We start from the raw sequence: 12,471 nt of genomic DNA on the forward strand, positions 1-12,471 counted from the left end.
TCCTTAATTTATTGATATCTTATACGACTTGTTTTTGTTGAATTCATATCTTGAAATATAGATTAAAAGTCTTGTGTTTGTTTGAATTCTGGTCTTGTACAATTCCAAGCACATACTAGCTAGGTTGATCTTGGGTATTGATTTTTTGAGATCGTCCAAGAGCTCTTATACACAATCAGGCATGTGGACCTTTGGTCTATACATATTTATTGTGCAAGAAAAACAGAAACTATATACACAATCATATACAATGATCTTTATTGTTGATTGTATTAGTTTTTGTCCATACAGTTTCACGAAAAAAACAACTGATCGTGTACTTTGTATGTACCCTCTCTTTTTCATGTTCGAACTTGAGACTTTTAATGTGGGAGACTAACATGATGACCAACTACACATATTTCATTATTGTTTGAGCAATTTTTATCCTTATATTCTTTTATATTTGATTAACAAAAATCCGAGAATATCTACGGGTGCGTCGTCTTTGTCTATCCGCTAATTATGTTTCGATCTACAAGTCATCAGAACTAAAATTTCAACAAGTAATAATGCGCGTTCCCCATTAAAGTCCATCGATCTAAATTTATTACCTCATTCCTATTTTCTGGTTACACTGAATTAATCTTCTGAGTAACTATGGCATGTCATATCAAACAGAAATTGATGAGCCTGATAATGCTCTCAATACACAAATACATATGAGTGATTCTAGGATTACCGAGCAAAATCTTAACCGATAGTAGTTTTCGAACCCGTTCTGTCATTGGAATAAGTAATGGGGTAAAATGGGATTCAATTTTTTCTTTGCAGAATTTTGCTCGGGAAAAACTATTAATCGGTCTAGCACTAATATATATATATATACATGTTTGCTTACCTCCATTAATATGTTCTTTGGATAGGTTTAAATTCCATTTCTTTCTCTTATTATATAGAATAATAATTATAACAAATCGATAAATTTTCAATAATAGGATAAAACGAGTTTGTTTTGATTGCTTAATATATGAACAAGTTCCAATTTAGGTCGTAAGTATCAATACTTAACAACCTAGTTAGCGATTTGGGATACAAAAAAGTTTGGGACGACAAAAGTATGAGTATCATTCGTTTTGAAGGAATATAAATTTTTTCCACCATTGGATCATTGATTCGTGATTCGAGGATAATTCGAAACGATATATGTACGTGTATGATTCGTTTTAGAGATACGAATTCAGTATGTCTGTCAAAAAATCATTTTTAACATAATCTCGTCTTAGATAATATAATTTTATGATTTAAATGAAGTATACACATGATATATGCAATATAATCATCACATAACACGTAAGTTGGCGGTATAGGGTTTAGATTGGTGTATATAAAATTCTAACAGTAAAAAATGTGATAAAGAATGGTAATTTGGTGGTGGAGTGGAAAAGAATTAGACGGACCGTATAATTCAATAATTCTTAAATACGCATATAATTCGTTTTAGGATGGAAATTCGTAAAACTAAATCGGGGTTCCAACGAACGAATGATACAGTCTATATATATAGAGACGGATTGTATAATTCGCGAATTTCACTATCTAGTCTCTACAACTCAAGCGCCTTGCTGACTGTGGCGGAGCTACGTTGTGATTAGGGCTAGCTTAAGCCAACCCTAACAAGAGGAAAAGCCATTTTTATAGCCACTTTTTTGAGTTGGACCACAGTAGGTGTGTAAATTTTGCGTTTAAGCCAGACATAAGAAAAGGCTCAAGTCCATACTATAGACAATGTCTAATTCTGCCACTGCTTGCTGGAGATGCGTTTCCAAACCTTTTGAGTTTAGAAGGTGAACAATCACCGAGTTAATCTCATTTTGATACTCATTTTTTCATATCTTTTCATAAGAAAAAAAATGAATAAATCAAAAAATATCTCAACTAAGATGAAAACTCAAAAAAATGAAAAATGAAAAATCATTTAGTCAAAAAGAATTGTTTTATCCAACCAAACTTTAGTTTTTTTGTTTTATTTTGAAGCATTCGTTTGTCGTTGAATAAAAAGAAGTAAGTTGAAGTTATACCCGAATAATTTAGTACCCATAAAATCATGAACATAATGTGATTAATAAAACTTGGGATCGAGAGTTTTGTTGTTAGGTTTCCCGTTTGACTTTCATCTGCCACGTGATTGGCTAGTCCATCGATCGCCTGATTTCCTTCCCGTTAGTTGTGTTGTATAACACAATATGGTATATTTCGCATTCTGATCTTTATTTCTCCAATCGTATCAGATATATAACAACGCGGTGTAGCAAAAGAGTTCACGAGTCGAAGTAAATTTCCTTTTCAAATAGAACTTTTGGCCATATCATTCGCGGTTTTAGATGCTAACAATAAGGCCCAGTTTTAGCTATTAAAGAAGCCATGATTCCTACTGGTTGCGCCAATTCCATCAGAATTATTACCTTTGAGTCCCTACCAATAAAACAAGTATACACCATATTTGGGTGTCCTCTTGCATCTCCATCAGGGTTGATCTTTATCTAATCCATGGTAGGGGTGGAGCATCCAATAGAGTTTGTCATCATTTTTCTGGTGCTGGTTAATTGGTTGTGAGGTAGTGAATCATCCATAAGTACAGGAGGTAAGACTTCCATAGCTCAGGATTATTCTTGTTGCTGTTTCAAAGATCAACTTTTATTTCCTTCGTTGTTGGAACCAAACTTTATGCTTTTCTTACCATTGTATAGTTTACTTTACATCACAAAAAATTCATCCAAAGGGTGCACAAATTTGCACTTACCAATATGTGATAACTTCCAAACTCTCTATATATTTTAACTTTGACATTTAGATTTTGTATGTATCCATCAACTTTAGATTTATGTTTATCAACCAATCACAATATCTTACTCAAGCTGAAAATTCAAAACTCAAAAGAAAAATGAATTCATCCAACCGAGAGAATTATTTCATCCAAACATAATATTTTTCTACCTTTTTTTCTTTTAGAAATCACACCTATTTCAGCAGGTCCGATGCTTAATATTACTTTAAAGTTTTGGTACCAAACACCATAAGGACAAAGTCTTCAAATTTGGGATATGTTCATTTTTATATGACTTTAAGGAAAAGTTGTTCCTTCCATCCAAGCAATGGCATAGCCAGACATTCGGATTGAGGGACTAAGAAATAATTTATATAAAATATGTGCATTAGGTGGACTAAATTTAAACAACAATGCTACACGCACCATGATTAAATCACGGTGATATCCACACAGCCCCGGGACCTCACCCAGAGAAAAGGGGGTTAGGTTTTTGTTTTTGTGGCCCACCATTTGTGTGTGTGTGAGAGTGATATCACCGTGAATTTTCAAGGTGTATCTATACTTACTCAAATTTAAAACCTACTGTACAATTAAAGGGCATTTTTATGATTTTGGTGATTTTAGGGGGCTAGAGCCCGGGTTAGTCAACCCTTGGCTCCGCCCTTGCACCCAATGCATGTTTGGTCGACGTACACATTCGGTGTTTGGCAGAGTCAGTCTGATTTTGTGCACACTTCCTAGCACTTCTTGAACTTTGCTACACTAGTCTTCTAGAGCTATCTTTCTTCAACAACCTAATCTTCTTGAACTTGAAGCTCCTTTTAAAATCTGTGGTAAATACTTTATTTCTTTTACCCCCTTTTTGATTTTGATTCTATTAAAGTATTTTCTGAATTGAATTTAGGGATTTGAGTTGCTTGATTGTGATCATGGAGACATGTATCGATTATATTCAAACTTTTAAGATTTGGGTTCTTACAAAAATGTTTGCCTGAGTTGTTTAGTTACAAATTTAGTACTTGTTGTCATGGATGGATTGAGTAGGTTTAAGTTTTGTGTTTCGTTTTGGTATGTGATTAATCTTGTGAATTTGCAAAAGCAATGAAGTGTTGGTTGAACAGATTGCGAGGTTAGATTGCAGCTTTTGTGTTTGACTTTAGTTCTAGGGAGACCTTATGCTTTGTGTTAAACAATAAGTTGAAGAATATGTGTCGATGTATGTTTGAGTGTCCGAGGATTGAGAAGGAATTTATAGCATTGTAGTTTTCCTGCTGTCGGACTGAGTTTTAAGTATGGAATTTATAACCAGGTGCCTCTAGGTAAGGCTCAATATTCTGTCTAGAGTCTAAAGCAACGCTATTTCGTTGCTGTAAGCGATCATCGTCATACTGTGATTTTTCTCGCCGTAGTTTCTATGTCAGCACAACCTTATTTATATTCATTTCAGAGTTACTTGAAAAACAACAGTGCAAGACAACAGTAGGCCGTAGGAGGGGAGAAAAGTCTTGGTAAACTTGGAACCAAAACACTAAGAGAGAAGGTGATAGATGAGCAGGAAATAAGGAGGGGAGAAAAGTCTTGGTAAAATTGCAGCGATATACATTCTATTTTAAGTATTCCGGACTTCGTAATACGCTGATCACGTAGTATAAGTAATGGCTCATGGATTTTTGAGAGTAGAAACGTGTTTTTCAAGGTCAGTGCTAGAAAAAGCCTTGATAATTGCTCGGTGCAAGTAGAGTTTGTGATCATTTTGCTTGAGTTAATGGCGTAATTAAAAAATTTCTTCTCCACATTCTCCTTCGCTCTCATCTTTCTGTTTCAATTCCACCTTTCACTAGCTTTGTTCTTTTTTGACATTTTTTCTGGCCTTTCTATGTTTTGCAGTTGTTTACTTATTTACTGACACCTAATCTGTGCTTGCATATCCCTACATAGTCGCATAATAACAATTTGATTCCTTTAAACTTGTAAATAGGTTGTACATTCCATTCATGCCTATTTTCTCTCACATTTTGATTGATACCATTTACTTTCGCATTCAGGAGGAATTATAGGGCTAGGAGAACCTGGAGAAGATTGAGTTGGTGTGTTGCACACTCTAGCAACATCCCCTGAGCACCTAGAAAGTGTTCCCGTCAACGAACTGCTGGGAGTGAAAATCACACCTCTTGGACACCAAAAGGTGTATTCGCAAATTTCTGAGTTGATAATAAATATTTGGTTCCTTTATTAATTGTGCAACATCCTTAGCTGAGCCTAAACTACGGTTAGAACGGAATAATCAAGATTGTTAAGATTTAAGTTCTGGTCAAGCATCCTTAGCTGCTTTGACCACCTCAAACCATGCACTCAGACCACTGGCTCAGCTATGTTTAGTTGAACCCACGAGCAGACATTTAGTGCTAATATTGATAAGGTATGTAAGCTTTTAAAGTAGTCTCTGTGAAATTCTAACTTTCACTAAACCTGTTAGTAAAAAGCTTTTTCTCCGAAAAGTGTACACTCTTGGTCATAGCATTGCTTAGAGAAAACTGGAAGGAAAAGGAGCATAGGATGGATTCCTAGCACCCAGCGTTTGTAGTCCAACGGTTAGGATAATTGCCTTCCAAGCAATAGACCCGGGTTCGACTCCCGGCAGACGCAACTTCTTTTTCTTATCAACTTAAAATGGCCATTTTTTACCCAATCCATGAAAAAAAAGAAATGAAAATGAATGGAGAAGTGGGGCATCGATCCCCATACCTCTCGCATGCTAAGCGAGCACTCTACCATCTAAGCTACATCCCCTTGTTGTACTACAGGGTCAAGAAATCAGAAGTTCCATCAAATGGATATAGGACTCCCAAACCGTTCAGCAGCTCTTCTATGCCACTATTTAGGGCTCCCTGCAGACGCATTGTTTTAGATTGAAGGATGATGTTTAATGTAGCTTGCTTGTTATGCCTTTGCTATTACATGCAATATCCATAGCCATTTCCAAACATGATTTTACATCTCAAGCACATTCCCTGCACCTCATATTTTTCAGACTTTGTGATACACTGATTATAGCTCATGGTATTTTGAGAGTAGAAACGTGTTGTTCAAGGTTAGTGCTAGAAAAAGCCTTGATAATTGGTCGGTGCAAAGTAATAGCTCATGGTATAGTTAAAAAGCCTTGCTTGAGTTAATGGTGTGGTAAAAAAGTTTTGTCCTCTTTTCTTCTCCCCATCCCCCTTCGCTCTCTTCTTTCTGTTTCACTTCCACCTTCCATGCTTTGTTCACAATTTTCTTGTCTTTCTATGTTTTAGAATTATCAACCTATTTACTGACACTTAATGTGTGCTTGCATATACATGGACCATGTTGGAAGCAATCTATTAAGGTTGACTTTGTATTTTGTGTTAACCCGGTTGCAACCTGATTTTTCTTGGTGAATGGAATAGGAATTTAGTGTCTTACTTTTTGAATATTTTTGTTGAATCCTATTGCACTAATCCGAGTATAGTCATACCAGACAGTCGTTTGTGTGCATTGCAAAATTGCATTTTGTGTTGGACACAAAATTGACTTATATTGGTTAAAGATAAATTTTCTGCCGACCTGCAAAGACTAATCCATGGCAGGATCTTTTGGTATTTCTTTTTGATTCAAGATACTGTCTCAACTGCTTGCGTGAGATTGAGAGGAGTTCTAGGCTTGCCAAAAAATGGGATAGATGAAGACAGAGAGAGTGTGCTGATTTAGCGAGGGTAAGCAATGCTAACTTTCACTAAAACTGATACTAAAAAGCTTTATTTTAGTAGATGTAGAGATCTCTTATGCTGTAAAATCTTATGATTACTGGACATGTTCATTAGAATCCACAAACTTGATTTGTAAAATGCTATTGATGTACTGAATCGATCACTTTGGTCTGCAGAGTATTTGATGGATTTGAACTATTAGCCAAGTAAAGTCAGGTATGCCATTTCTATAATCTAATTCTGCAGTTTGTTCAAAAGGAGAAGAAGGTACTCAATTTAGGATGGACTGATAAGATAAACACAGAGCGTTTGTAGTCCAACGGTTAGGATAATTTCCTTCGGTGTTTGCTGCCAGAGTGTGAGTGAGTAACCTCGATTGTCTCATTGGAGGTTGAAGTAAATTCCACAGTAGCTTTTGTCATGGAGGTTGTTTTCGTCGTTGCCAGGAAATCCACAGCCGCACTAACATGTCACACTGCTCTCGCCTCTGTTGGCCTTATGAGAAAGAGTGCACGTGTTTTGATAGACAAGGCTAGGAATGGGTGACAGAGCCATAGACTCCTGTAATTTCGATAGCTAGCTAATTTTTATTGCGATTCTTTTTGTTCTTGTTATAGGTCTAGAAGCGGTTCTTTTGGCTGCACTAGTTTCCCAATCCCATGATTCAACAACTATTTTATTACCAAATCAACAATTCAATAATACATTTACACGAGAGAAAAATCTTTGATACTACAGAAACAACTTGACGAAATTCTATATGATTCTCTTTTTCATACAGGCAAAATTCATAGATTTCAGTAAAAGTCTCGGGTTATCTCGGGCCTTCTGTTACGTTTTAGTTGACGAAACGTCCACTCAATGCGTTCATGAACCGTTTTTTAAAGGTTCTTTTGCTCCCCTGATTGTTGGCTTTCAACATTACAACAATGCTCCTTTGTTTTTTTGCTGTAGACAAGAAAATTAAGAAATTAACACTACTTCATAAATCATTCAATACCGAATTCAGACAAACAAACTTAGTTAAAGGGCTTATGCTTCGGTACCCAGCACACATCTTCTCGACAGCAGCTTCAAGCTTCACTTCTGAAAAATCTATATCGGCTTCTTTTTTCAGATGGAATACTTGTGCCATGATTAGTTTTGTAAACCCTCTTTTCAGTACGTAAAATCCCTTCTCTGCTTCTTCTTTACCGCTCTACTTCAAAAACGTATCACCGAAGATCTCTTCATTGTTTTGATCACGAAATTCAGCTCTTTGAAAAATACTCATGTTCTATTTTGTGCATACATATCTAATTAGAAGCTTCATGTTCCTATATTTCAAAACTGGTGCAGCTGTAGGGGAGATTCTATGCATGCGCGGTAAGAAAAACTTGGAGGACAACAAATATATGAGATCACTGAAAACAAATATAAGATGTGATGTTTTTCAGTTTGCCAACTGCAACAAGAGCATCGGTAACATCAACAAACAACAACGCTAACAGAAAAATGTTCACCAGGATACCTATGGTAAAATGTTCATCAGTTCAGTGCACTAAGTTAACCCTGTGGAACGGGCTGAACGACGAGCGTAACACAGAAAGCAGAGATAAGCACAGCAACTGAGCACGGCATAACATCAATGTCTTGTTCCGGTTCGACTCCCGGCAGACGCAAATTCCTTTTTTTTTTTTTTTCAAACTTCGTTTTTCATTTCATGAAACTAAAAAGGCAAAAAAAAAAAAATTTGGAGAAGTGGGGCATCGATCCCCATACCTCTCGCATGCTAAGCGAGCGCTCTACCATCTGAGCTACATCCCCGATTGTGCCAATGGACTCCCCGGAGTACTAGAAAATTCAGGTGCTTCACTGTTTTTACACAGCTAGCACAAAGAAAAAAGGCAGAAAATTAATAATCAGCTTTACAAAGTTCTACTATGTTTCTAGTGCAAATTAGAAGCCTCTAGATATGTCCAAAACAGACACATTTAGGTACAAACTTCTGTGCCTATGGAAGGAAGCTTTGTTCTTGTCTACCAGCTGACGATGCTTAGATCGACAGGTTTCCTAAAGGGAAAAATCCAACAAGTAATAATTTATCATGGTTCCATTAGTCAATTACTTTTAAGTGAGTATATGTTGCATGTCATATAAATTTTTTCGGTTTTGAATATTAAAAAATATCTCTGTTTTTCAGAAATTTCTATAGATACATCTTTTCGTAATAAAGGATGCCGTTTGAAAACGTCTGTTAGAGATGAAACGAAATCTTTAACGGACATGAAATCCTCTTTAAATAGCGTAGGTTTTATGTTTTTTTTTTTGAACGGTAGAACTTTTAATCTTGTAGGTACCCACAAAAATCTAAATAGCACTCTGCAGGGTGGTCAGCGCGAGATAGCTTGGCAGATAAACAAGATAGTTGTGCCGGACCGGAAAATTACGTCTTTGGCGCATTGCCCCGCAAGCCATAACTTTCCCGGTGCGCCATGATGAAGTTACAACCGGGACTCAAAGCTGGGCAAATGCACGTCCATTTTCCATTGCACGCATGCTCTTGGAGCATGATGCGGCAAAATTAGCTTCCACACCGTTCCAACTTACCCTCGTTCCGCAGAGGGTTCATTAAGAAAATAAAGACTTTCCTAAAATGGCAAAAAGGCCATTTGAGGCCCTAAACGATGGAATTTGGCTAAATTCTGGTGACCATGTGGATTTACAGATCAACATGTCTTGATCTTTGGGATGTTTCCCATCAAAATGGACTCTTCTTGAGCTAAATTACGACGCTCGGGTTTTTAGCCTCCAGATATAGCTTGATCTTTGTAGCTTGACAGGAAGTATGAGCATCCACTTGCTAGCATGCAACTAAGCCTCATCAAGTACGGCCACAATCTTCTCTTGCGTCGAGCTACCGAGCTTAGATGATATGAGGGTTCGGAATGTCGCAATCATCTCCCAATTAGATGATATGAGCGACAGAGTGTTGGACTGGCAATGCTGCAACTCATTGCGGCAGCCTACGTACACTTCCCTACTCTAGAGGGATCAATCACAGACCGTAGTTCATCCACGAAGGGACAAGCAACTTAAACCAACTCGTTTGCTAGGTGTTGGCCAAGCAATAGTGTCAATGGCCTAGTCCGTATAGGTCGTTCCGTCAAATACATCCAATTGATGCATCATCGAGTCCGTGGAACGGCATAGTGATACCTTAGCATCTTATGCTCCATTCATAAGCCTACGCAACTTAGAATGAGTCTTAGACATCATTCATAGCGTTCTGGCTAAGCTGTGAAGCTTACTTGGTACATGGTCCGCTTATGCACCTTCAACCAACTATCCCTCCCTATATATGTTAATTTAAAAATTTTACAACTCTGATTGGGGGATCAAAAATCTTTCATCAACTCCCCGTTTACTATTCATGGTCGTTGCCATGTATTTTCCTGAATAACTGGCCAAGATGGATGTACATTCAGTTCTGGCTCACATGCCAGTTCCTATGCCCGGCCAGGATGGCTGAACACTTCCTGAGCCAAACCCGATGAAGGGCCGTGATGGCTGTATTTCCGACTTTGGCCCATAGGTCATTCAAATGTCAACTCGATGTCCAACCATGTTGGTTGTACATATTCAAGGCCATCTACCCAACTGGCCTAATGCATCGTTTGATGCAAGATTGGGTTTTGGCCAATGTAGCCTCCAACTAATGCCATATTGGCTAAGCGCGATGTGTCTTACTTGGCACCAGATATTGGCCCTGGGCTAAATGCATCTCACATGCAACGGAAGCTTTGGATGAAGCTTCATAAAAGATGCGTCATGCTAAAAACACGGGGTGTTACAATAGTCGACAGTCTATTGTTTTCTGTACTTCTTCTTGAAAAGGTCTTTTGTAAGGAGATTCGGTCCAAAAATTGCATTGACCTTCGACAACTTACATTAATCGGTAGAAAAAACCAAAGTCCTCAAAGTTGGGAGGCACAAAACGTCTCTATGATTGGTAACAGACAGTAATTTATCTTTTCCTTTATAAAAAAAAAAGCGAAGGATTTTTCCCATTTCAATATATCAAATCTCTGTTTTATTTTCTCTTTAAGCATCATCAGAAATTTTATACTGTGTTCTTAGTTGGGTCAAGGGAGTACAACCTTTGAGCTTTATTGTATCTTGAAAGAAATATTTCATTGATCGATTGCACTCGCTGCCTTCTTATGAAGGGGCGAAATAATTGCTGAGAAGCATCGCATGGCCTTGAAGTCAGTGATACGACATTCTTTTAGGTTCTTTGTTTTCATCCTCTGGTACTCAAATTTCTAACAATATATACATACACAATGTAGCAAAATCCTACGAGAAAATTCAATAGTGGTTTGGGAGCCTTTTTATTATTATTAAGACATGTAATAAGCTAATTAATTTGAGATCAGTATTTTCTCACGCGGGGTTTTGCTCAGAAGAACCCCTCGATCAATCTTACTCATATTTGCTTATGCTAATCCAAATTTCTTCGAATAGATTTTGCTTCAAATCCCATCTTTATTTTATATTTAATTACTTTTTTCCTTGAACATTCAAAAGGAATTGTATGAAGAAGCATACAAGTTATGCGCGAGCGAATACACCAAAAAGAGAAGAAAAAAACCTCAACCAAAGACAAAAATTTCAAGGATAAGCTAAAAGCAACAAAGGCCTTTTTGACAAATCTTAGAAACCAAACAACCATTGTTACTTGCGAACTAAAATAACATCGCAAGTTACATTTAAGTAAGATTTTCAACAACATCTTCCACAGTGAAACCCTTCTGATTTTTCGCCACACCATTAAATATTTCTTGACGATTTACCTTCAAAGATGCTTAACCGCATTATACAACCAACCACCATGAGATTACCTGCTGAAATATTACTAGGACTAGTAAGAGGTTTCGAAGAGCATTTCTTTTTGGTACTTAACGTCTTATTCGGGAGGATACCCGCTTTAGACTTCATGCAACCGTTGGTGTTAGCTCCTTTAACGGGCTCAGACACTATTAATTTGGTGATGATGACGTCGGTAGTTTTTTAACCAACCTCGTGATCATTTTTAATCGCTTGGAAATGTCCATATATTTCGAATCCAGGAGGAATTGACGGATCCGAAGAATAGAAATTTGATCAAATTCATGCAACTCATGCCCAAGACTTGATGAAACTCCTGATTTAATACAAATTCCACTAGAATGTGACTCTTCCCCATCACAAATTTGGTTTTTAAAATGATTAACATGTAATTGAATTCCACGTATAATCATCTACATAAATTCTTCCTTAGTAGCAGGAAAAGCCGTCATATTAGGGTTTAAAACCCCTTTTGACATATCAAAAAGTTTACCAAATTTGTATTCCAAGTACTTTTGAGCCTTTTTTTAATTTATTCTGATCACACTATTGACCTAAAAAACAAGAATTAGATGGAGTTATGTGACGACCGAAAAATTACGCCTGGCGCGCAGGCCATAACTTTCCCGATGCGCCATTATTATCCTACTTATCATGCCTTAATAAAGCTACGCAAATGCACGTTCATTTTCCTAGAAGCTTGTGCAGATATATCCTAGAAGCTTCTCTACCAACCCATGTTCCTATATTTCAAAACTGGTGCAGCTGTAGGGGAGATTCTATGCATGCACGGTAAGAAAAACTTGGAGGACAACAAATATATGAGATCACGGAAAACAAATATAAGATGTGATCAGTGAAAACAAATATAAGATGTGATGTTTTTCAGTTTGCCAACTGCAACAAGAGCATCGGTAACATCAACAAACAACAACACTAATAGAAAATGTTCACCGGGATACCTATGGATTATGGTGCGCATCATATCATTCCTTAAATGTTCAACAGTTGAGTGCACTAAGTTAACCCTGTGGAACGGGCTGAACGACGAGCGTAACACAAAAA

At 37.1% G+C, this 12,471-nt stretch overlaps 3 non-coding genes across 3 annotated transcripts; 1 reads left to right on the forward strand and 2 right to left on the reverse strand.

Annotated features, from left to right (window-relative positions):
• Positions 1-5,383: 5,383 nt before the first annotated feature.
• TRNAG-UCC lies at positions 5,384-5,455 on the forward strand. The gene has a single exon. It is a non-coding gene; the product is annotated as a tRNA-Gly (tRNA).
• Positions 5,456-5,526: 71 nt separating this feature from the next.
• On the reverse strand, positions 5,527-5,599 carry TRNAA-AGC. The gene has a single exon. It is a non-coding gene; the product is annotated as a tRNA-Ala (tRNA).
• A 2,671-nt stretch (positions 5,600-8,270) lies between these two features.
• TRNAA-AGC lies at positions 8,271-8,343 on the reverse strand. Its single transcript has one exon. It is a non-coding gene; the product is annotated as a tRNA-Ala (tRNA).
• Positions 8,344-12,471: the final 4,128 nt, after the last annotated feature.

This window comes from Papaver somniferum, chromosome 11 (genome assembly GCF_003573695.1).
Source record: "Papaver somniferum cultivar HN1 chromosome 11, ASM357369v1, whole genome shotgun sequence".
Taxonomy (NCBI): domain Eukaryota; kingdom Viridiplantae; phylum Streptophyta; class Magnoliopsida; order Ranunculales; family Papaveraceae; genus Papaver; species Papaver somniferum.